Here is a 27047-nt window from a genome sequence, read left to right on the forward strand (position 1 = left end):
AGTCTAGCTCAGTAACTTGCTCCTACTTTCACCATTTTTTTTTTCATTCTGTCTTCCATACTGCTTTAGAAACTGATCTTTCTAAACTACAAATTTTGTCACATTGATACCCTACATGTCCTCAGAGATTAATATATAGAAAAAAAATATAAACACTGAATTGAAATTCAGCCTGGCATGCTAGATGTTTCAAACTAGTATCCCTGTCCACTTCTTCAGCTTCACAGCCTGTGACTTCCCAGGATAAATCATCTGTTATGACACAGAATTATTTATGGTTCACCAAACCATGCTTATTCTCACCTTTCCATTTTTACACGTGTGATTTTCTTTGACTAAATGCTCTCTTTCACTTTCCATATCTAATTAAGCCTTACATATCTTTCAAGATTGGGCTCATTTATTATATAATGCACCAGGCCATTGCTGATCACCACACACTTTTTTCCTTCCTACTATTTTGTGTACAATTTTATTATCATTTATATTAGACTATATGGTAATTGGTGAGTTACTTGTCTGACTACTTCTCCAGACTTTGAGCTCTTTGTATAAAGGGATAGTTTGTCTCTTGATCTCAAACACAGAATAATATATGGCCCAAAATAGAATTGAAGACACACAATTTTTAGATGTCGAATGAATGATATTTCCATCTAATAGTGAAAACTTTAGAAGAACAATGAGACAACCTTTCTCTGATGAACTTCTATTCAGAAGATATAAGTGCTCAATTGATATATGAGTAGTCAAGAACATTAATGGCTAGAGGATTTCATGGTTCCTGCCGGTTCTAAAATTCAGTGATTTTACATATGAGTGGAGTTATAGAAGAAAACAAATAGAAAATATTGCCTTGCTTTTTTTTTTTTTTAAGTTTTATTCTTCTTCACATGGTAACTCTGAAATTAGCATATAATTATAATGTCAGTGAATATGGAAGACTGACAGTACAAAAACCTAGTGTCTTTTTTGATCCTCATTATTTTTTTGTTTTATGAATATATAAATCCTAATTTCTTGGCATTTCCTGTAATAATCATGATAATATCCATAAAAAAAACAAACCCACTGCCTTCAAGTTGAATTTGACTCATAGCAACCCTACAGGACAGAGTAGAACTGTCCCATAGGGTTTCCAAGGAGCTGCTGTTGGATTTGAATTGCTGGCCTTTTGGTTAGCAGCCAAGCTCTAATCAAAGCACCATCAGAGCTCCGATAATATACACAACCACAATAAAAAATGTCTATCATTCTTTCATGTAACACATATATATTTACAATCTATTTATTTCTAGACACTGTACAAGATGCTAGAATTTTAACAGTAAGACAAATCCCTGCTCCTGGAAATTTAGTGGACTAATCAGACAAGATGTAAGTTTACAAATACATATATCTTTTTCCTCATAAGTGTTATAAAGAAAAAGCAAAACATGATGAGGGACTTGAGAGTGATGTGGGGATGAGAACTTCATATTTACTGACAACATACAATATGCCAAGCAATCAGGTACTTACAATTAGATTTTTGTTGTTGCTATTTGTTTTTTAATTTCAATACCACAAAAAAAAAAAAGAGGTAGATGTAGTTGTTGTTGTCAGGTGCGTTGAGTCAGTTCTGACTCATAGCAACCCTATGCACAACAGAACAAAACACTGCCCAGTCCTTCATCATCCTTACAATCACTGTTATGCTAGAGCCCATTATTGCAACCATTGTGTCAATCCACCTTGTTGAGGATCTTCATCTTTTCTGCCAACCCTGTACTTTTACCAAACATGATGTCCTTCTACACGGACTGATTCCTTCTGATAACATGTCCAAAGTATGTAAGACTCAGTCTCACCACCCTTGCTTCTAAGGAGCATTCTGGTTGTACTTCTTCCAAGAAAGATTTATTCTTTCTTTTGGTAGTCCATGGTATATTCAATATTCTTTGCCAGCACCACAATTGAAAGGCATCAATTCTTCTTCAGTCTTCCTTATTTATTGCCCAGCTTTCACATGCACATGATGCAGTTGAAAATACCATGGCTTGAGTCAGGCGCACCTTAGTCTTCAAGGTGACATCTTTGCTTTTCAACACCTTAGAGGTCCTTTGCAGCAGATTTGCCAAATGCAATACGTCTTTTGATTTCTTGACTGCTGCTTCTATGGGAGTTGATTGTGGTTCCAAGTAAAATGAAATCCTTGACAACTTCAATCTTTTCTCCATTGATCATGATGTTGCTCATTGGTCCAGTTGTGAGGATTTTTGTTTTCTTTATATTGAAGTGTACTCCATACTGAAGGCTGTGGTCTTTGATCTTCATTAGTAAGTGCTTCAAGTCCACTTCACTTTCAGCAAGTAAGGTTGTGTCATCTGCATTTTGCAGGTTGTTAATGAGTCTTCCTCCAATCCTGATGTCCTGTTCTTCTTCATATATTCAAGCTTCTTGAATTATTTGCTCAGCACACAGATTGAATAGGTATGGTGAAAGGATACAACCCTGACACACTCCTTTCCTGATTTTAAACCACTCGATATCCCCTCGCTCTGTGAAACAACTGCCCCTTGATCTATGTAAAGATTCCTCATGAGCACAACTAAGTGTTCTACCATTCCCATTCTTCTCAATGTTGTCCATAATTTGTTATGACCCACACAGCGTAATGCCTTTGCACAGTCAGTAAAACACAGGTAAACGTCCTTCTGGTATTCTCTGCTTTCAGTCAGGATCCATTTGACATCAGCAATGATATCCCTGGTTCCTTGTCCTCTTCTGAATCCGGCCTGAATTTCTGGCAGTTCCCAGCCACTTCTGAATGATCCTCAGCAAAATTTTGCTTGCGTGTGATATTAATGATAATGTTCGATAATTTCTGCATTCAATTGGATCATTCTTCTTGGGAATAGGCATAAATATGGATCTCTTCCAATCAGTTGGCCAGGAAGCTGTCTTTCATATTTCTTGGCATAGACAAGTGAGCACTTCCAGTGTTACATCTGTTTGTTGAAACATCTCAATTGATATTCCATCAATTCCCTAAAGCCTAGTTTTTCACTAATGCCTTCAGTGCAGCTTGGACTTCTTCCTTCAGTACCATCAGTTCCCTATCATACGCTACCTCTCGAAATGGTTGAACATTGACTAATTCTTTTTGGTATAATGACTCTGTGTATTCTTTCCATCTTCTTTTGATGCTTCTGCATTGTTTAATATTTTCCCCATAAAATACTTCACTATCGCAACTCAAGGCCTGAATTTTTCTTCAGTTCTTTTAGCTTGAGAAATGCCAAGCATGTTCTTCCCTTTTGGTTTTCCATCTCCAGGTCTTTGCCCATGTCGTTATAATACTTTACTTTGTCTTCTTGAGCAGCCCTTTGAAATCTTCTGTTCAGTTCTATTACTTCATCAATTCTTCCTTTTGCTTTAGCTGCTTGACGTTGAAGAGTAAGTTTCAGAGTGTCCTCTGACATCCATCTTGGTCTTTTCTTTCTTTCCTGTCTTTTCAATGACCTCTTGCTTTCTTCATGGATGATATCCTTGATGTCATTCCACAACTTGTCTGTTCTTCAGTTATTAGTGTTCAATGCATCAAATCTATTCTTGAGATGGTCTCTAAATTCAGGTGGGATATACTCAAGGTCGTATTTTGGCTTTCATGGACTTGCTCTGATTTTCTTCAGTTTCAGCTTGAACTTGCATATGAGCAATTGATGGTCTGTTCCACAGTCAGCCACTGGCCTTTTTCTGACTGATGATATTGAGCTTTTCCATCATCTCTTTCAACAGATGTAGTCAATTTGATTCTTGTGTATTCCATCTGGAGAGGTCCATGTGTATAGTCACTGTTTATGTTGGTGAAAAAGGTATTTGAAATGAAGAAGTCGGTGGTCTTGGAAAATTCTACCAATCTCCAACATTGTTTCTATCACTCAGGACATATTTTCTGACTACCAATCCTTCTACTTTGTTTCCATCTGTCACATTCCAATCACCAGTAATTATCAATGCATCCTGATTGCACATTCGATCGATTTCAGACTGCAAAAGCTGGTAAAAATCTACAGTTTCTTCATCTTTGGCCTTAGTGGTTCATGCGTAAATTTCAATAACAGTGGTTTTAATTAGCCTTTCTCATAGGCATATGGATATTTTCCTATCACTGACAGCGTTATACTTCAGGATAGATCTTGAAATGTTCTTTTTGATGATGAATGAACACCATTTCTCTTCAAGTTGTCATTCCTGCCATAGTAGTCTATGTGATTGTCTGATTCAAAATGGCCAATGCCAGTCCATTTCAGTTCACTAATGCCTAGGATATTGATGTGTACGCATTCCATTTCATTTTTGACGATTTCCAATTTTTCTATATTTATACTTCATACATCCTAAAAAAAAAAGGTTCCGATTATTCATGGATGTTTGTAGCTATCTGTCAGTTTGTCATACTGTGAGGGTTTGGGCATTGCTGTGATGCTAGAAGCTATGCCGCTGGTATTCAGATACCAGCCGTGTCATTCATGGAGGACAGGTTTCAGCTGAGCTTCCAGACCAAGACAAACTAAGAAGAAGGACCTGATAGTCTACTTCTGAAAAGAATTAGCCAGTGAAAACCTAATGAATAACAGCAGAACATTGTCTGATATAGTGCTGGAAGATGAGCCCCTCAGGTTGGAAGGTGCTCAAAAGATGACTGGGGAGGAGCTGCCTCCTCAAAGGAGAGTAGACCTTAATGATATGGATGGAGTCAAGCTTTCGAGACCTTCATTTGCTGGTGTGGCACAACTCAAAATGAGAAGAAACAGCTGCAAAGAGGTAAATAGTTTATTTATATTTTCCTAGTAAGAACTCTGAAACTTAGAAATGTTAAGAAACTGTCTAAGCACAGAGTAATATAGTAGTGGAGGTTGCAGTAGAAAACAAGGACTCTTAGGCCAAAACCCAGGGACACTTCAAAAGATGCTACAACCTCTGTAGCTCAGCTTTCACATAAATTTCTAGTGTATTTTACTATTCCCTGCAAGGACATCCGTGAGTTATGTGGGCCCAGGGCTTCAGGTATCACTTTTCAATTAACACCAAGGGTATTGATTTAAAGAGAGAAAAATGTGAACCTTTTCAAGAGCAACAGGTGAAGTCAGCGTCTGGAGTGTAAGAAGTCACATGCGACAAAGTAAAAAGAATGTCTTATGCCACACAAGACTTCAATAAGGCAGCAGAAGGAAGAAAAAAATCACAAGAAAAGATTAAAATAAAAATTCAGTTGAGATTTAGTTTCCAGTTTTCTATCCCCCTCCCTCAACCTCCCAAGAAAAAGAAGCAAATGCTTTGAGCCTGTTCTAGGAAATACATGTTTATAAACTGGGTTCTTTGTATTTTAATCATGTATAAATATAGAGCCTGAACTATAAGAGATGCTCAAATGTTCTAGTAGTTTTATGAAATGTAACAACAAAGCAATAAGTATATCTAAACCCACACAACTGCTTTGCATTTATATAGCACTCAATATATTTGAAAAACATATTTTACCATCTTTGAAGTAAGGCACCCCTGCAAACCTTCTCATTTTGTAAATGAATAATAAAATGTTACACGAAGAGCTAGTATCACTGAAATTTAGACAAAGAAGAGATTTACAGATTCTATCCAGTTCAACATTCTTATTTTACGGATGAGACAAGTGGGTCCCTGAGTGGACAATTGATTTTCTCAAGGTCACACTACTATTCAACAGTAGAATTTAATAGAAAATCCTTGCCTTTTGATTGCTATTCCAGAGTTTTAGTAGCAATGCTATCATTATCTATATGTGGTACAGACATTATGAATCTATTGATTAACAGATGCTCAAAAGCCTTGCAAAAATGATACACTTAATAAACATTTGCTGAATGAAAAAATAACAATCTTTTCTTTCTTTCCTTCACACCTCCTTCTTAAGTCAGTCCACAGCTGCGGAAAGGACAGACTTATGCATCGGAATACTCTGTTCCTCATCTTTATATCCACTCCAGTGTAGTAGATTGAATTGGGGTGGTTGCTATTGTTAGGTGCTATTGAGTCGGTTCTGACTCATACTGACCCTATGTATAACAGAACAAAATGTTGTTCAGTCGGTCCTGTGCCATTCTCACAATACGTTTGAGCCTATAAAAATGGTGTGGCAGTGGCACCTGCCCTTCTTTAACTTCATAAGGGAGAAGGAGAATCACGATCAACAGCCCAAAGTTGGTCCCTGTGAGGTACAGGTCAGACATGTCTACTTTCTCTGCCATCTTTATCAATTCTGACACCTACAGTCCCTCCTATGGCACCTCTACTTCTCTGCTGGGTTCAATAATTTATTGCAATGGGCACATAGAACTCACAGATCATACTTACAGTTATGGGGTTTATTAGGGAAGTAACAGGTTACAATTCCGGTTGAGGAGCCCTCAGGATACAGTTCTTCCATCAGAACAGCCTCTTCTCAGCCATGTCTGCAGGCACACCTCTCTCTGGTCCCTCAGCCTCTGCCCTGCTCAAACAAGTGTTACAAAGCTCTTTCAGCTCTGCTGATAAGTGCCCCATTCTTCCAGTAAACCTCAGCCCAAAGAAGCTCAGCTCTAGCTCTACAGGTCAGAAAACCTAGCTCCACCAAGTGTCTGGAGGCACTGTTCTCCTCCAGCAAGGCTCCTCCACAAAGGCACTTAGCTGTCTCGCTCCATGGTTCGAGAAACGTTCTGTGCTGTCTACTGCTAGTCTCTCCTTACACCATTTCTCTGCTACCACTTTTCTTCAGCTTCAGTGTCACAGCACTCTCATTCTCCTGGTTCTCAGTGCAGGGATCTCAGGTTCAAAGAGTGTCTTCTGCTCTTGGGTCTTCTTCCTTGGTGGTAGTAAGATCTTCTCCTTCTTGCCTCTGGGATGGCTCATTTTAAGTCTAGCAGAATGGCAAAACTGACCAATCCCCTTGATGGGCCACAATTATCTGCACAGTCCCACCCAATTACTTGAGTGGAGTTAAAGACCACAGCGTGAAAGGTCACACAAAGGATCCACCACACTACAGGCCACCCCCTGGCTTTCTTAGCCATGGTTCTTTCACACTTGGAGGATAAATTTCCCCCCTCAATCATTTTATGACTCCAAAACATTCATTAACAATTAGTCCTTCAGTAGAACAAAGGTTTCTCAGGTATTAGCCATTAAGGTATGCTGCAGGCATCCATCTGATTTGGTCAGGTTCTTCAAAAGTCATCTCAGATTCCCTCTTTCTGATATCTGATAAAATTTGACTAAGAGAAAATTATTCCCTTGCTCAGAGCCTCATGAGGTATCAGCATAGCAAAACCTTTAAGGGATTTTAGGTGCAGCTACTATACTCAAGTCCAGCAGTGTCTCCTCCTTAGTCCACCCTTTCACAGTTACAGCTTCTACAATTACAGTTTTTACAATCACAACTAACCTGTTAACAATCAACACTCACAACTGAATAATATAATCCAATCAGCATCTTCCCCAGACCCATCAGGAAAAGAGGAATCTATTCAGAGCTGATCCTCCCTTGTCCTCCTAATTTTGAGTGTAAGTACACCCATGAAAGTTCATAAGCCAGGCACTTCATGCCTTTATCTCCTCCCATTTTAGATAGCTAGTGTTTAAATTGCCCGTCCCTATCAAACCAGTTAGAACACCAGAAGGATGTTTACCTGTGTTTTATTGACTATGCCAAGGCATTCAACTGTGTAGATTGTAACAAATTATGTATAATATTGCAAGGAATGGGAATTCTAAAACATTTAATTGTGCTCGTGAGGAACCTGTACATAGATCAAGAGGCAGTTGTTCGGACAGAAAAAGGGGTACTGCATGATTTTAAAGTTAGGAAAGCTGTGTGTCAGGGTTGTATCATTTCACCATACTTATTCAATCTGTATGCTGAGCAAATAACCCAAAAAGCTGGACTATATGAAGAAGAATTAGGCATCAGGATTGGAGGAAGACTCATTGATAACCTGTGTTATGCAGATGACACAACCTTGCTTGCTGAAAGTGAAGAGGACTTTAAGCACTTACTAATGAAAATCAAAGACTACAGTCTTCAGTATGGATTTCACCTCAACACAAAGAGAACAAAAATCCCCACAACTAGACCAATAAGCAACATCATGATAAAGGGAGAAGAGATTGAGGTTGTCAAGGATTTCATTTTACTTGGATCCACAATTAACACCCATGGAAGCATCAATCACATTGCACTGGGCAAATCTGTTGCGAAGGACCTCTTTAAAGTGTTGAAAAGCAAAGAGGTCACCTTGAAGACCAAGGTTCACCTGACCCAAGCCATGGTATTTTCAGTCTAATCATAAGCATGAGAAAGCTGGATGATGAATAAGGAAGACTGAGGAAGAATTAATGCCTTTGAATTGTGTTGGTGAAGAATACTGAATATACCATGGACTGCCAAAAGAACAAACAAATCTGTCTTGGAGGAAGTACAACCAGAATGCTCCTTAGAAGCAAGGATGGCAAGACTGCGTCTTACATACTTTGGACATCTCCCTGGAGAAGGACATCATGCTCAGCAAAGTACAGGGTCAGAAGAAAAGAGGAAGACCCTCAGTGAGATGGATTGACACAGTGGCTCAAGCATAACAATGAGCTCAAGCATAACAACGATTGTGAGCATGACGCAGGACCAGGCAGTGTTTCGTTTTTTTTTTTTTCTTTTTGTACGTAGGGTCACTATGAGTTAGAACCAACTCAATGCCACCTAACAACAACAATCAAACCAGTACTCTGAGGAGACAGGCATGTTCTTTTGTCTTGAAGGATCTTCTTTTCTGGTTGAAATTTTGAACATCTGCATCCATAAGCAAAGTCCGGTCCAGAGAAAGCCATCAAATTGCAGCTCATCCATTGGACCTGGGATCCTTGCACTGAGAAGATCCTGAAGACTGAGAGAGAGCTGTAACACTGAAGATGGCAAGAAGTGGTAGTAGAGAAACGTCAGCAGGAGAGACTGGCAGTATATAGCACATTGGAAATCCTGGACTACAAAGCAAGAAGGCCGAGTGCCTTTGAGCAAGAGGCTTACTGGAGGACTAAGGTGGGTCTAGACACCAGCTCACAGTGTCAAACTTCTTTCTCTTCATTTGGTTGGATTCTAGTCAGCTCATCCTTTGCCATCCAAGCTAGTTCACAGTAGGTACCAGCCAGCCTCTTCTCACTCTCTCATCCCTAGCCATCTTGTGCTAGGTCAATGGGCATCCACCCATAAATTTAGAAGTCCATGCAACTCCCTGTATTTCTGACCAAACAGTCTGTCCTCTTCTTCTCATCTCTATCCCCTTTGGCTAGGTCAATGGGTGCCAGTGGAACATGTCCAACTCAGCCCATCACTTAATTGTTGCACTTCCCCCACTTCCACTCATGAGTACACCAAGATGGTCACTTCAAGCAAGAATACCAAGCTGTCTACTCACTGGCTCCCTTTAACTTCCAGTCCTAGAAGGGTGTTCTTTCTGATGGACACTGAGGCGTCCTGCCTAGATATATCCAAAGTCAAACCACTTGCTTGAAATTCAAAAAGCAAAACAGTCGTTTTTTTGTTTTTTTTTTTTTTCCTGCAGGTCCTTCATTCAAATGCAAATCTTTTGTTCTCTCAGAAGTTCTGAGTGGTTCTGCATGTCTTTTCAAGTGCAAATTCTGAGTGGGACTCTGGTTGTTGACTGAAGCCCCTATACTCTACGCACAAGGCTACTGTATTCAAACCAATAGCCCGTGTTTCTTTCCAGTAAATTCTGGTTCATCTTTTAGCATATCAAATCAAGTATTGGCTAAAGGTGAAAGTAAACAAACTAGGTAATCTGTAATACCCAATATTCATTTCTACCATACATTTAGGTCTGTTTTACAATACCAGATAGGAGAAATTTGATATCCATTAAAAAAAAAAAAAAAAAATCCTGTTGCATCCATTCAATTCTGACTCATAGAAACCCTATAGGACAGAGTAGAACTGCCCTACAGAGTTTCCAAGGAGCACCTGGTGGATTCGAAATGCCACAGTTATGGGGTTTATTAAGGAAGTAACAGGTTACAATTCAGGCTCAGGAACCCTCAGGATACAGTTTTTCCATCACGACAGCCTCTTTTCAGATGTGCCCTAAGGCATGCCTCCTTCTGGCCCCTCAGCTTCTGCCCCGCTCAGACAAGTGTTACAAAGCTCTTTTAGCTCTGCTGATAAGTGCCCTCAAGGCACCTCACTCCTCCAATAAGCCTCAGCCTATGGGTGTTCAGCTCTAGCTCCATGCGTCAGCAAACTTACTGCCACCAAGTGCCTGGACCCACCCTAGTCCTCCAGCAAGCCTCCTGCTCAAACGCACTCAGCATTCTTGCTCCATAGTCCAGGAAGTCCAATGTGCTATATACTGCCAGTCTCTCCTGCCACTGTTTCTCTGCCACCGCTTCTTGCCATCTTCAGTGTTACAGCTCTCTATCTCTCAGTCTCCAGGAGCTTTTCAGCACAAGGATCCCAGGTCCAACAGATAAACTCCACTCTTGGCTCTTCATCCTTGGTGGTGGGGAGAGATCCTCTCCTTCCCACCTCTGGGATGGATCATTTAAGCCTAGTGGGATGGCAAAACAATCGAAGGGAATTGGTGAGCCAAAATTACGTTATTTGCACAGTCTCAACCAATCACTTGAGTGGGAGTTACAAGACCATGGTGAGAAAGGCCACACAAAAGGAATCCATCACACTGCAGAGACCATTGTTGCAGTCACTGTGTTAATCTATCTCATTGAGGGTCTTCCTCTTTTTTAGTTGACCCCCTACTTTACCAAACACGATGTCCTTCTCCAGAGATTGGTCCTTCCTGATAATGTGTATAAAGTAAGTGAGACGAAATCTCGTAATCCTCACTTCTAAGGAGAATTCTGGCTGTACTTCTTCCAAGACAGATTTGTTCATTCTTTCGGAAGTCCATAGTATATTCAATATTCTTTGCTAACACCATAAATGAAATGCATCAATTCTTCTTAGGTCTTTCATTTTAATTGTACAACTTTTGCACGCATATGAGGTGATTGAAAATTCCACAGCTTGGGTCAGGCACACATTAGTCATCAAAGTGAAATCTTTGACTTTTAAGGTTTTAAATTGGAATTTTGCAGATTATTTTCCCAGTGCAATACATCGTTTAATTTTTTGACTGCTGCTTCCTTGGGTGCTGACTGCTGATCCAAGTAAAATGAAATTGGGGTGGCCATCCACCCAAATATATTCTGCGCATACATTATCCAGGATTTTTACATAGACAGAGAACAATATATATTTTTTTTTTTTTTGTATTAGCCATTGATGAGGGAGAAGGAATGAAAAGCCAGGCTAGGGCAATGCATTTGGCCCTTGGCAAGTGAAAAAAGAACTATAGCTAAGGTTAAAGGTAAAGCAGGGATAATATTTAATAAGGGGCTTTTATTCTGACCCAGATGGGAAACTAGTATCTGGAATGCAGATTCTTTCCCTTAAACCCAATTTTCATGTCATGTCACAAAACTGAGAGAGTGACAGTTGAAGAATCCAGTAAATATATTAGGGAGATGGAAGATGCTTGAGTCTTTATGAATGGGCAGGGCTGAAGAAGGCCAGATACCTCAGATGAAGGGAAGATAGCAGGACACATTTCTATTTAGGTATTTTTCTTTCTTCATGTTGGTCCTGGCAGATTATAGTCCTTTGGAACTGTGGAGCAAAAGCAGCAACACCACTGCAGTGCCAGGCTGAAACGTTAAGGTAATAACATAGCATCACCGGACATTGGCTGCAATGGGGGCCACAGAAGAGCATGCAAGTTATGCTTGTAAAAGAGCTCTACCCCAGGTATTGGAAGAGGTGTTGGAAACATAACACAGAAACAAGAGAAAGAACGAACAGAGATGCTCTTTATAATAAAAATATTATTTTAAATTAAAAATTCACTAGATGTTTTGAATAACAGCATACTGCAAAAGAACATATTAGTAGTGAGATGGGGGATTAGGATTTCTTTGGGAGGGGACAAAAAGATAACAATGTAAGTGTGATGGTTAAGATTCTGTGTCATCTTGTCTGGGCCATGATTTTCCATGGTTTGGCAGTTGTATGATTTTGTTATCACCCCCATGATGAATTCTGCTGTGAGTAGCCAATCGGTTAGAAGGGAGTTTCTTTGCACATGTGGCCTGCATCAAATATAACTGGACATTCTGGCAAGGCTCATGGCTTTTGCTAGCTCTGGATCCTGCAGCTGGTTCCTATTCGTCCGACCTCCAGTTCTTGGGACCTGAGCTAGCAGCTTACCTGTGGTCTTGCCTGCAGACCTTGGGATTCGTAGATCTTCACAGCCTGTGAGCCACAGCCCTGCTCTCTGACCTGCTGATTTTGGGTTCTCCAGCTTCTGCAGCTATGTGAATTAGGAGAAGCCTCTATCATGACCCACAGATTTGGGGCGTTCCAACCTCTACAACCATGTGAGCCATTTCCTCGATATAAATCTCAATCTCTCTCTATATATATATTTATAAGCTTTGCTGGTTTTGCTTCTCAGGAGAGCCCAGCCTAAGACATATAAGAGAATATTGAAGTATCAATGTCCAAATGTAGCGATCCCTGAAACAGAAGAAAACTAAGCAAAGATGGACATCATTAACAAAAGGACTGAAAAACCTCCCGGAGGAAGATATCAAATTTCAGCTGAATGAAGCTCATAGATTAAAAGATAGACTACATAACAAAAAGAAAAAAAAAATACACTTAGATATGTTAGTGAAATTTTAGAACATTAGTAGGAGAAAATTATAAAAGTTTTCAAAAAGAAAAGGAAAATCAGCAATTAATAAATTCTGACTTTAATAAGACTTCTTCATAGCAACATTAGATATAGAGTATTAGGGTGCAATATTGTAAATGTCAAATTTGTATACAGCTCTTTTGTGATCAAAGGTGTGGATGAAATTAAATTTTTCAAGACTTACAAGTTGGAGAAAATTTATCATAGAAAGACCCTCTTTGAAATACACTCGGAAAGAAGAGGAAACAATTTTGAAGAAATCAACAATTAGGAATTAAAGTTGAATGAAACATTTTATTTAAATATATAATTTTCCCAGTCACTCAGCCTCATGACATCCTCCCAAATCAAAGAACAAAAGAAAAGAAAGAAAATATGTATACCTTTAATTATCCATGTTAAAACTCTAGACCAGAGACCTTCAAATATTTTTGCATGTGAAGCAGATATATTACTTAACAACTGAATACATAAGACAATACATCTATTTCTAAAAATATTATCATAATTTTAAAATTGCAAAGAATATTTTTCTGGGTACATTATAATATTAGTATTTTAAATAAAGCTGTTATCTTGCTTTTTGAAATATATCCAATGAAATGCAAATACCATAGGGATTTATACTCACTATATTACACTTCTAAAAATGCATTAGGAAGCCCTTTTTAATAGTTGGAAATTTTACATATTTTTTTAGCTTAAACTCACATTTTCATTTCATGCAAATTTTTACTCAAATATCCTGTATTCTTTAAAATATTTTCTGAGCTACCTTCTCACACTTATCCACAACAATTTGCATATATATTTAAGTTGAATTTGTTTTTACATTCTGTTCATCATAAGACCTGATGTGAGATATAAATATTTTTTTCCCTTAGGACACAAGTGATCAAATCAACATAAATATAACACAAATGTTGATAGAAACAAAATAATGTAAAATATTTTTTTTGGAAATGCCTCCCTTAATGACTTGGGTGGGGCTATTTTCCCAAATGTTAAAATACATGTGGATTAATATTACTTATTACTGTAATAGACACTTTTCAGAAATAAATTTAGATGTAATTTACATGTTTACAGTTGTATGATGTTCATGCTGAAGACAATTGTTCACATAAGTATGTAGATGGAGAAGAAAGGAATATTATGATAACAGTGTTTCTTAGTATTTTGAATTCCTCTGGATTTGAGAGGTTCATTTGAATAAGATAAGCACAGAGGAGTCACCATTTTTTGTGACCATTTGAAAACTCCAAATGTAGTGAATGATTTATGTCCCAAAAGAGTGGCAATTTGGAAAGCACGATGAGTGTGTGAATGTGTGTGCTTGTGACAGAAAAGCACTTAGTATAAAATTTATTGCAAAAAAATAAATTACCCAAACAAAAATCCTCAAATGTAAATGTCAAAATATCCAGAAGTTTTTTTGCAAGAGCTCCTTTGTTTATTGGTTGCAGTCTCCAATACAACTCACTTGTTGCAGATGATCTTTCCAAACTTTGACACAGCCCAGGAGAACATTATGGTAGAAGCCAGTACCTCCCCACTCCAGACCTGCCTTGATTACTTGAATCTCTCTGACAGGAGCTACTGATAAGGAAAAACAATTTGCCACTGAATTCACTTCTTAGAAACTCCCTCTCCCTTTTATCTTATTTGAGGGCACAGCTGATCCATGGTACTGACCCCTGTCACATTATTTTTGAAGTAGGAGTATATATTGGAAAACAAGCAGACTGAAACCTTCACACAAAATACCATTTGCCATTTGCAAGTAAATGTGGAGCTCTCATTAAGTATGATTTCAAGGGTGAAAGTGCAGGAAAAGCCTACGACTAGAACGAAAGTGAGAGTAATTTTGTGCTAACACACAATATACTAGGCCATGTGTTCCCTTTGGGAAATAGGTTCTGATTGCAAAGACTCTAAGTTACTATTATAATATTTATTACAGTCTAATTTTTTCTTTTTTAATTTGCAATAATTTTATTTGGCCTGCAGAAACAGAGTTATGGGAAGTTGTGCCCCACCAGCAATAAAAGCTTAATGAGGGCAAAATTCATCTCATCAATTCCCTGACACTATTCAGTTTACTATACCCAAAACCTGCTCTTCATTTCGCTTCCTTGTCCTGGGCAAGTCAGTCATGATTTCCGTTTTGCTGGTAGTCTTTGAGGAAAACTGACAGGCCATATCCTCTAGTGAGGGAGCTGTAAAGGTGGGTCTCAAGCTGGCCATGATCCTGTTTTCTTAACTTTAACCCCAATCACTGCTGCTTGGTAAAATAGTGAGCATTTAACCCAGTGATATTCAATCTATTATAAAAATGGATTAGAGACTGCTCTTTGTCACCCAATAGCCATTATCTTTCTTTTTCATTAGTAGACAAGCCCATGTTTTAAAGTAGAAACATTGCTTCCCAGCTGAAAGATTGCATTTCTGAACACTCTTTGTAGCTTAGCATTGTGACCAAGCAATGAGATGAAAGATCAAAAGGTGGATGGAACTTCTAGTTGTGAAGGTTCCCCTTTTCCTTTTCCTTACTGATCCCTCAAATGTGAATGTAGTGGTGGAGTGCCACAGCCATATGACCCTGGTAACAGAAGCCACATTGAGGGAGACAGTGCTCTTTTGACATATTTTGCATGCCACATCTGAACAGCCTACCTCCAAACTTCTTTAATATGAAGAAAATAAAAGTCTACCTTGTTTGTCATTGTTTTCTGAGACTGCTATTCTCAGATAAAAAGTATTTTAACAGATATCACTGACTAGTGGCCTGTGACACAGTGGTGACAACAGGGATGATAGGGTACAAACTGAAGGGGTCACATTACATCCCTTTGCAATTCAAGAAGTAGATATGGGGAGAAGATCATTGTTTTGCAGTGGGAACTATAAGGAAACCTGCACCAAGATTTTCAGTGACAGAGTGACAATGTCATGTTAATGCAGAGAACTAGAGTGAATATCAGCAAACTTCTAAGACTGTAGGGGCCATAAGATATCCTGGCCTTTAACAGAGGTTTGGATCACGAATGGTCCCCTCTAGATGAGGTCTGTCAGTATAATAATTCCTAGGCTTCTTTTAGATTCCAAACTTATTGCCATATGGATTATTATGATATATTTCCAGTTATAGGTACCAGTATAAGAATAAAAAGACCTTCACACATGCAGTTTTCTTTTTGTAGGTTTGCTCAGGAATATATCTGACTTCTCTGTCCCTTGGATATAATTATCAGCCAAGGCTGAAAGTTTTTAATTTCACAGTATCTTCAGGACAGATGCTTCCCTCTTCATTTCTGTTACAACAACCTTCGTTTAGATTCTCATTTTCTGCTGTCTGAATAATTATCGTTGGCAATTCCTGATTTATATTTCCTCTAAATCAATGGCAAGACACATGTCTCATGGGTCTAAGGAAAGTTTCATACCCCAGCTGGGTTCAATATGCCATACAATTGACCCACCATCTGTCTGTTAGTTTGTCTTACTTTGGTGGCTTGTGTATTACTGCAATGCAAGAAGTTATGCCATTAGTATTTCAAATACCAACAGGGTCACCGATAGTAGACATGTTTCAGCAGAACTTCCAGACTAAAAAAAGCCTGGTGATCTACTTCTGAAAATCAGCCAATGAAAACCCAATGGATCACAACAGAATCTTTCTTGATATAGTGCTCCAAGACGAGACCGCTTTGTTGGAAGGCACTCAAAATATGCAGTGGCCACAACAATGGACTTGAGTAAACCAGTGATAATGAAGATGGTGCAGGATAAGGCAAAATGGTACATGAGATCACCATATGTCAGACAGACTTGATGGCAACTAATAATAACAACAGCAATACAATTTACAATTTACTCCTTTGCTATTGGGCTCTGTCTTAGTTACCTAGCACTGCTATACCAGAAATACCTCAAGTGGATGGCTTTAACAAACAGAAATTTGCTCTCTTATGTTTTAGGAGGCTAGAATCTGAATTCAGAGATCCAGCTAGGGGAAGGCTTTCTCTCTCTATCAGCTCCAGATGAAGATCCTTATTACCTTTAAAATTCTGTGGGTCAGGCATTTCTTGGAGATCTACATGCGTTTTGGCATCAACCTTCTCTTAGGTCTAGGAGGTTTTCAGCGCAGGGACCCGAAGTCCAAAGGACACGCTTTTCTCCCGGCTATTTCTAGGTGGTAGTCAGGTCTGTCTCTTTCTGCTTGCTTCTCTCTGCTTTTATCTCTTGTAAGATAAAAGGTGATATGACCCACTCCACAGGGAAATGCCCTTTATGTTGGATCAGGGCTGTGATCTCGGTAAGGGTGTTGCATCCCACGCTAATCTTCATTAAAGTGACCTAATCCTGCCTCATTAACACAGTGGACGGCTCACTCTCAAATGGGATCATAACCACAGGCATTGAGGCTAGGATTTATACCTCAAAATGGAGGACAACCACACAATACTGGGAATCATGGCCTAGCCAAGTTAACACATACTTCTGGGGGACACAATTCAATCCATGATAGGCTCCCTCATCCCCAAACAAAACAAAACTAAATAATACCAAAAAACTTTCTACAATTTCTCATAGAATTATACACAAATCTTCATTCTGGTATTCAACATGGCCTTACTTTATACTAGTTACCTCGATCACCTGTTCTGGACCTACTGTACTGTCCTCTGATGCTTCGTCCAGTCATTCATTTTCCTATATCTGTGTCTTTGATTCTGTTCATCTTGTTGCCAGAATTGCCCAATCTTATCTTATGAACTCTTTTTCTATGTTGAAATCACAACCACACTTCAATGCCCACCACAAATTTCTCTTTTGTGGAAGCTTCCTGATTTCTCCCTCTCAATCTGTCTACCAGATGTGATTTCACTCACCACTGAAACTGATATTTTCTTATTTATCACACTTGGCATCATAGTTTATCATGCCATTAGATTTTTGATTGTTTTTTGGAGGTAGGACCTGGATCTTGCTTTATTTTTGTCTACACATATATTATTTTCAAAATTAACATGTGTTCAAGAGAATTGAGTATATTCTTACTATCTTAATTAAAACGTGTTCCTTGGAACAGGGCTGTGCAAACTAGGCTCTTAAGATTCTAATTAACTGAACTAGCTTTATTACCATATCTTCTTGGACTTGCAAGACACAGGCTTGTAAATAATGCATCTTTTAAATCTCAGCATGTATGAAGGAAAATTATAGATTGGGCAAAAGACGTGTATCTAGATTTAGTTATTTAATTGCATGGTGTATTAAATTTCATGGGGAAATCCAGTTCCTTCTCCTTGACTTATGCCTAATGTAAATGAGACACACACTTTGTAGGTGCTTTTTAATTTTTTTTTGAAAGGATATTAGAGAATTCCAGAGGAATTATTTTAATTTACAGGAAACACTAGGACACTAGAACCACCAATTAACTCCTTCTAAAACTCTCCTTCTTGAGAATCAAAATGTTTTAGACATGGAGAAGGAAAAAAAAAAAGAATACTGTGGCCTAAAGACGGAAACAATACAGCACTTGATTAACATACCAGATTTTGCAGTTGAACTTGAGTTCAAATCCTGTTTCTGACACTTTCTGGATGTGTGACTATGGAAAAGTTTTAATTTCTTTAAAAGCCTCACATGCCTCATATGTAAAACGGCTAATACTCCCACAGTTGGCTTTTGTGGAAATTAGGGAAGACAATGAATATAGAGAACTCAGGGCACCATGCTGGGCAGATAGTTCCTGCTCTACAATATATTATTATTTGATCAGTTGTGTCTGTATATCCTTTTTCTTGTAAATATAATTAGATTAAAGATTCATTATGACGCATTCAAAGTAAGGAATCAAAGAAAGTCTTGCCATCCTCACTTCTAAGAAACATTCTGGCTATATTTCTTCTAAGACTGATTTTTTTTTTTTTTTTTGGCAGTCTACTGCACATGTTATCAGGAAAGACCAATTGCTAGAAAAGCAGATTATATTTGGTAAAATATAGGGCCAATGAAAACAAGTGAAGCTCTCAAGGAGATGCACTGATAAAATAACCACAGCAGTGGGTTCAAATGTACCAACAATCATGAAAATTGCACAGAACTAGGCAACATTTTGTTCTGTTATACCTAAGGTCTTCTTAAGTCAGACCTGACTTCATGGCAACTAACAAAGATACCCAGTACCCCCCAAAAAAGGCAGACTCAAATCATGTAATGGTGATTAGAATTAAAAGTGCCTCTTCGTTTCTAGATAATAGCATTTTTATCTTGCTCTTTTCTAAATATTCTGAAAGTCCTAAACTTTAAGTGATTTTCAAAAGGAAACCAGATCACAATGTACATTATATTAGAGAACCAAAGAGGCTATGTTCCAGATATATGTTGCCCTTAAGCTTTATTTGGCTTTATTTTTGTTGCTCAGTTTTAATTATCTGAAAGATTTGGGGGCAGTAATGGTACCACCATTGCATTTAGCAATAGAGAAATGTGGATATAAATGGTAAGTAAGTATAAGAAACTCACTGCAGAAAAAAATAGAAATAGAGACAGAAAACTTTCTGAGTAAACTTTGACAGCATCAATAATCAATGAAATTTCTCCTTTAACAAAACGTCTAAGCGTCATATTAACAAAGATCCTATATCTTACCTATGACCTCCAGGATGTTGGTATCTATAATTCTCTCAAATGTTGTGTCAGAAGAGCAGTGACCCACCAGTTCATGAGCCATCATGCTTGCAGGAATAGGCATCATTGCTTGCAACTTGCAGTAGACACCTTTAATATCTCTCCTGCAAATAAAGTAAATAATGATAAACTTTAAATGTCAGAAGGGTCCTCAAAACACACTTGGTACAGCTACTTAAAATTATAAGTCAGTGGCCTTTCTATGTAAATATTTCATAGCTTTAACTGCCTACGATATTACTGCACTCTTAATAAGTGGGCAATAAATATTTATCGTCAAACAGTATGAGTATTAATCTCATTCCACTGCTTCCGAGAAATGGATGTTTTTTAATGTACTGTTATCTACTAGTCACTCTCATATGTACACCAGATTTTGTAACTTTTATGTATTTTGTGAGTCTTGAAAATGGAAGGTGTGAAAAAAAGAAACAAAAATTTTCTCCTCCTATTAGTCCTCCACCTATAACTCTGCTACTTTTCTATTGTGAACACAAAGTAAGAGAGAAGAGGTAACCAGATATAAAGGAAAATAAAAAATGACTGTGGAAAAGCTATGGAATATAGTTCTATAGAGTTAAAAAACGCACCCAATATGCACAAGATATTGAATTATTTAGCATTCTTTGATAGCAAATAGCAGAAATCATATTTAGTTAGAGCAAGTGAAGGATGGAACAATGATCATGAAAAGTAGTGAGGCAGAAAGGATGCACACTATAGGAAGGACAGAACAAGGTTGTAAACACAATATGCATCTGAGACAGTGAGCTCTCTCTGTCTCTCTCATCCCAGTTTGTCTGTGCATTGGCTTAATTCTCTGCCTTTCTAGAGACATGCTCCCCAGGCCAAATGGAAGAATATAGTTACCCTCAGTTCTAAAGTTTACTTGTTACCTGAAGAGATAGACACAATATGTTTATATTTCTTAATTCTCCTCTGTCAATCTCTGCACCCACCCTCTTCCCACACACCCGGACTTTTATTCAAATCCCTCAGGGATAGGACTTCAAATTGCTCAGCTTAAGTCAGATGTCTACTTATGATCAGAAAAGCAGTGTCTGGCATCAGAAATATGACAGCAGAGGGACCATCTTCACTGCAAGGCACAGAAAGAAAGACAAAAGAAATTCTAATATCTCTATCACAACTATGAGGTCAGGTGCTGCGAGGCAAGCTCCAAGGCATAAAACAATCTATCATTTCTCAAGGATCTCAGACCAATGTAGGAGATTGACCATATCCACAATTTAAAACACTATTAAGTGTTCCTGGAAAGATGCACTAGTCACAGCAGGGGTTGCCAGTTGGAGGGAAGAGGGTGAAGGCGTGGCTATAAAAGGGCAAAGTGAAAGGTTTTTGCGGTGACAAAAATGTTCTACGTTTTGACCCTATTAATATCAATATTGAGGTTTTGATATTGTAGTGTAGTTTTTCAAGATGTTACCTTTGTGGAAAACTGGGTAAATTATATACAAGATATATCTGATTTCCTGCAATGAATCTCAACATTAAGGCAAAACAACAACAACAATAACATTAGAAGTACCAGGAACTTTTCTAAACTTTCTAACATCAAAGTGGGATTAGTATGTTCGTTTTCTGATTACCAGTCCCACACACTGTTACACTGTCCCCATCACTGACTGGAATACAATAATAATATTAACTGACATGTACTGAACATGTGATATGTAGCAGACATTGGGTTAAGTGTTGATTTATGTATTTATTTTTAAGCAGTCATTGCTTTTTTTTTCCCCCAAATAATATCTGTCCCTTTAAAGGCAAATATGTGAGATTTTAGGAAAACCATTTATCAAACATTTACTCTATATATGATGCAGTGCCAACTTTGGGCACACTGTTCTTTTCCACAGTGTCCTCTCAAATTCACAACAACCATATCAAGTAGGTATAATTGCCATTCTTCTCTTTCCTAGTTTGTTTTATATCATGAGAAAACATTTTCAAGGAAGCTAAATATCAGCAATTTGCATGTCTGAAAGGTAATTCGGATATATCAAAAACAAGCAGCAGCAATCACACAAACACACAACCACTAACATAAATAAAAGAAGTGAATCTGTCTGTCAAAATACTACTTGAGCCTGAAAAGAGCAATCTCTAACATGCCGTTACTTAACAAGTATCCTGAACATTTTAGTATTCTAAAACTTTCCCATGTGAATTCTCCTTTTTACCGCAAATCATTGACCATCTCTTTATGCCTCATTTCCAATAGAACAAAATGTTAAATCCACATAATGCTGTTCAAAGTTCTTTAAAATTTCCACCTACTCTACCCTTCTGTATCATCCCCCATTCCGCCATTTTGTGCCCAGTGTTACAGCCATTGAAATATTTGTTGTTGCTTGAATCTGTTTTGGGCTCTCATGCCTCCACGTCCCTGCTCTGATATTGTCTGCCCAAGACTCTCCATCTGTGTCATATCTTTCCCTATTACCTGGACTACCCTCCTTGCCACCACAAAATCACAATTTCACATTTTTATCTGAAGTGCTTCTTTTCATCATTTAAGGCCTAGCCCAAAGTATGACTCTGCAAAGTACCATTTACTGATCCTCCCTCTCTCCTATCCCAGTTTACGTAAAAATGTTTTCTCCTTCTTATTGGTCTCTAAAGCAATTCGTGCATATATTTATTATAGTGCATTGTGTCACCAACAGTTTATTTATTTATGTTCTTAATTTGACTTCTATGAGAGCAAAGCTAGATTCTTTCCCATTTTCATTTCTTCAGTGCCTACTTTAGTGCTTGGTGAATATTAAGAATCCAATAAACGTTAACGAGTTCAAGTTATTCTGTTAAATGGTCACCAAATAACTTAATACGTTATGGTCAGAAAGACAAAAACTGGAAATGTTGATGGTTGCGTGTTGTTGTGCGTCACTGATTGATATATACCTACCTATGAATCTCTATAAGGACAAATAGTATCTTAATAGACTTCACTAGAATTTCTCTTAAAGAGGAAACTGGGCTTGTTAAAAAAGATAATTTGATATGTGTTGCATTTTGGACAGGGGTGGGTGGGTACAAGGTAGGATAACAAGGACTTGGTTATCAGCTAGCTTCAGAAAGAATGGAATCAGCAAAGCAGTTAGGTGCACAACCAAAGATAGCAGAATTAACGAAAAGAGGAGGGAGACAACCTAGGAAAAATAAACAGACAAAATTGGTCAGTAAAAATTGCTCCTGAATGGGTAGTCAAAAACTTATTAAGGATCAGTGGTATCTACTATTCCAGTTGAGGTTTAGTGCATATCTGGATTATAAATCTCTCTTTGAAGGCCTCCTTTAGAAGAGCGGTGTAGTGACCGTCCTGAATAAATCACCTCTTACTACAGCACTCCTAAAAATTCAAGATGATACATAGTAAACATATTTCTAAATTTATATTTGAGTTTTCAAGAAAGTAAGGCAAATCCTGAAGGGTTAACATTGAAGAATAGGATGCAACACAGAGCAAGAGTACATTGGGTGGCCTAAAGCCATGTGGCAATCTCAGTAACCAAATGGCACCAGCTTTAACGATTATGTGAAGGCAATAAGACATGGGCTTAGAGGGAAGCTGGTGGGAGACAGAAAATCTAGCAGAGCTTTAGGCGACAAAATTGGAGAATTAATTGGCTTCTCACATGGCTAGTTATGACATTTACTGATTTCTCACGGTTCCTAGGGTAAAAGCCTACAAAATTGAGTTGAAAACTTCTCAAAAGCAGATCAATGTTTTTGGCTGTCCATAGATAAACTAGTCAAATTGATTAATGAATATAGCAAGGTCACTAAATAAGAGGTCAATATAAAAAACCAATTTCGTTTCATCTATTAGCAACAAATAGAAAATAAAATTTAGAAAAAGAAACCATACTATTTAAAATGCTTCATAAACATTGAATAGCTATGAGTAACATGAAAGAGTGTACACTAAAAGAATATTAAATTTTATTGAAGAAATGTAGAGAACTAAACATATCAGTAAGGATTATAAAGATGTCAATTTTCTCCCAATTTAAGTCAATCTGATTAAAAACATCAGCAATTTTTGGAAAATGACATATTCATTCTAAAACATGTCTAATAATTCAAAAGACCAAGATTAGCAAAGAAATCTTGAAGAAATTAATTTAGCTGTAGGATTACTAAACATCAAGGCTTATTATAAAGGAAAGGAAATAAGGCAGTATGGTATCACCACAAGAACAGACAGGTAGAACAGACAAAGTTCAGAAACAGGCCCAAACTTAAATACACACCTGATTTTGACACTGGGGTGTAGGGTACCTTCAATGAATGATGCTGGATCAATTTAATATCAACATGCAAAAAGCATGACATTTAAACTGCACGTCTTACCTATGAAAGGCAGAATATGATCCCCTCTCAAAAAAAAAAAAATCCATGTCCCTATCCCTGAAACCTGTAAATATGTTAGATCTCGTGGTAAAGAGGAATTAAGATTACAAATGAAAATAAGGTTGCTAATCAGATGACTTTAAAATAGGTAGATTATCCTGGATTATCTGGGTGGGCCCATTGTTATCATAACAAAACCAAACCAAACCCATTGCTGTCAATTGGATTCCTACTCACAAGGTCCTTAAAAGGACCCTCTGGAAACTGGAAAAATCAAGGAAACAAATTCTTCCCTTGAGTCTCTAGGAAGAAATGCAGCCCTACTGATACTTGTTTTTAGCTGAGGGAAACCTGTGTCAGACTTCTAACCTACAGAACCGTAAAATAATGAATTCGTATTGCTTTAAAGCACTAAATTGTTGGCGATTTGTTACAGCAGCCATAGAAAATTAATCAATCAGAGGATTTGTAAATCTAAACCTGAATGTCAAAGATAACACTAACAAAACAAAGGAAAACAAAACAAAAAACTTTAGAACAAAAGATAAAAGAATATTTTCACAATTTGGGTATAAACAAAAGTTTCTACTAACGGACCACATCTATCACAGCATCCACCAGACTGAGTACAGTACAACTAGATGGTGCCCGGCTACCACCACTGACTTCTCTGACAGGCATTGCAATATAGGGTTCCAGACAGAGCTGGAGAAAAATGTAGAACAAAATTCTAAAGCAAAAAAAAAAAAAAAAGACCAAACTTGCTGGCCTGACAGAGACTGGAGGAACCCTGCGAGTATGGCCCCTGGACACCCTTTTAGCTGAGGTTCACCCTTCAGCCAAAAATCGAGCAGGCCCATGGAACAAAACAAGAATAAAGGGGCGCACCAGCCCTGGGGCAGGGACTGGAAGGTAGGAGGGAACAGGAAAACTGGTAATGGGAACCCAGGGTTGAGAAAGGAGAGTGTTGACGTGTCATGGGGTTGTTAACAAATGTCATATAAAAATGTGTGTACTAACTGTTGGATGAGAAACCAGCTCTGCAAACCTTCATCTAAAGTTCAATTAAAAAAATAAATGAAATAAAAAAACTTTCTTAAATGGGATTGGAAAAGAACTGACTAATAAGGGAGAGGCATGGTAAATTGGGCTGCATAACCATTAAGTTTATGAAAAAGGAAATAGCATTAAGAAAATGAAAGCCAAGCCACAGGCTGGGTGAAGCCATGATAGATAGGTATAGGTATAGATTTAGATATAGAGATACAGATATAACCAAAAAAAACCAAACCCGTTGCAATCGAGTTGATTCCGACTCATATAGATATAGATACAGATATAGATATATATCAAAAACAAAAAAACAAATCCATTGCCATTAAGTCAATTTTCACTTATAGCAACCCTGTAGGACAGAGCAGAACTTCCCCACAGGATTTCCAAGGTTTTAATCTTTACAGAAGCAGACTGCCACATCTTCCCCTGCTGATCAGCTTGTGGGTTCAAATAGCCAAAGTTTCAGTTAACAGCTGAGTGCTTAACCACTGTGCCACCAGGACTCTCTATCTCTCTGTCATTCCATCACCAGTCTGTCAGTTTCTCGTACTGTGATGGCTTCCATGTTACTATAATACTGGAAGTTATTTGCTCCCAGGGTTTCAAATACCAGCAGAGTCACTCATGGTGGACAGGTTTCAGTGGAACTTTGAGACTAAGACAGACTAGGAAGGAAGATCTGGTTACCTACTTTCCAAAAGATCTGGCTACCTACTTTCCAGTGAAAATCTATCGATCACAACAAAATATTGTCTGATATAGTACACTGGTAGAAGATGAGTCCCCTGGGTTAGAAGACAATCAAAATATACAGTGGCAACAAAAACAGACTTTAGAATACCAGTGATTGTGAAGATGGCACAGGACTGAGCAATGTTTCATTATATTGTACATGTGGTCACCACAAGTTGCAGCAGACTGATGACAACTAGTAACAACTACATGCTGATTGGAATGACTAAATCGAGAGAGAGAAAGAGATAAATAATCAATTATTTTGGGTGAAGATATGGAATATTTGTTACCCTCAAAACTTGAGAGTTTTAAACTTGTGTAGGTTAATGCAGTGCTTTGTAAACCTGTTTGGGAGTTTCTACTAAAGCTGAGTATATACATACCTTGTGATTCAGCAATTCCATTCTTAGCTATGTATCCAGTAGAAACGCATGTATATATTTTCCAAAATATATGTACAAAAAACACTCAGAGCAACACTATTCATCCAAAAGCTATAAACAACCTAAATGTCCATCAGCACTGGAATTGACAAATATATAGCTTTTGAAAAAAAATAGTATTTAGCATTGAAGGAGTCCTGGTGGAGCAGTGGTGAACTGCTCAGCTGCTAAACAAAATGTCGGAGGTTTGAACCCACCAGCTGCTCCAAGGGAGAAAGATGTGGCAATCCTCTTCTGTAAGATTATAGTTTTGGAAACTCTATGAGGGAGTTCTACTGTGTGCTATAAGGTCACTATGAGTTGGAATCGACTCAATGGCACACAACGGCAAAAACAACATTTAAATAAAAGCATATATATGGTATGACTATTTATGTAACATTTGATACGTGTTACTAATCTATGGTTTTAGAAATCAGGCTAGTATTCACAATTTGGGGCTAGATGGAGAGGGAAAAGTAACTAAAAGAAAGCACAAAGGAGTCTTCTGAGTGCTATTAATGTTTACTTCTTGTTCTAGGTGAAATTACATGAATGTGGTCACATTCCTGCATGCTATGATTCTGGAGATTCAGTAAAGACTTTGGTAAAATAAATACATAACATCATTTTAAATCAAGCCAGATTCTGGATAAAAATTCTTAGCAAAACATTCTTAACTTATTAAGGACATCTAACCAAGCCAATCAATGAACTCTTGCTTTCTTCATGGATGATGTCCTTGATGTCATTCCACAACTCGTCTGGTCTTCAGTCACTAGTGTTCAATGCATCAAATCTGTTCTTCAGATGGTCTCTAAATTCAGGTGGGATATACTCAAAGTCATATTTTGGTTCTCGTGGACTTGCTCTGAATTTCTTCAGTTTCAACTTGAACCTGCACATGAGCAATTGATGGTCTGTTCCACAGTTGGCC

This window comes from Loxodonta africana, chromosome 7 (genome assembly GCF_030014295.1).
Source record: "Loxodonta africana isolate mLoxAfr1 chromosome 7, mLoxAfr1.hap2, whole genome shotgun sequence".
NCBI classification, from domain to species: Eukaryota; Metazoa; Chordata; class Mammalia; order Proboscidea; family Elephantidae; genus Loxodonta; species Loxodonta africana.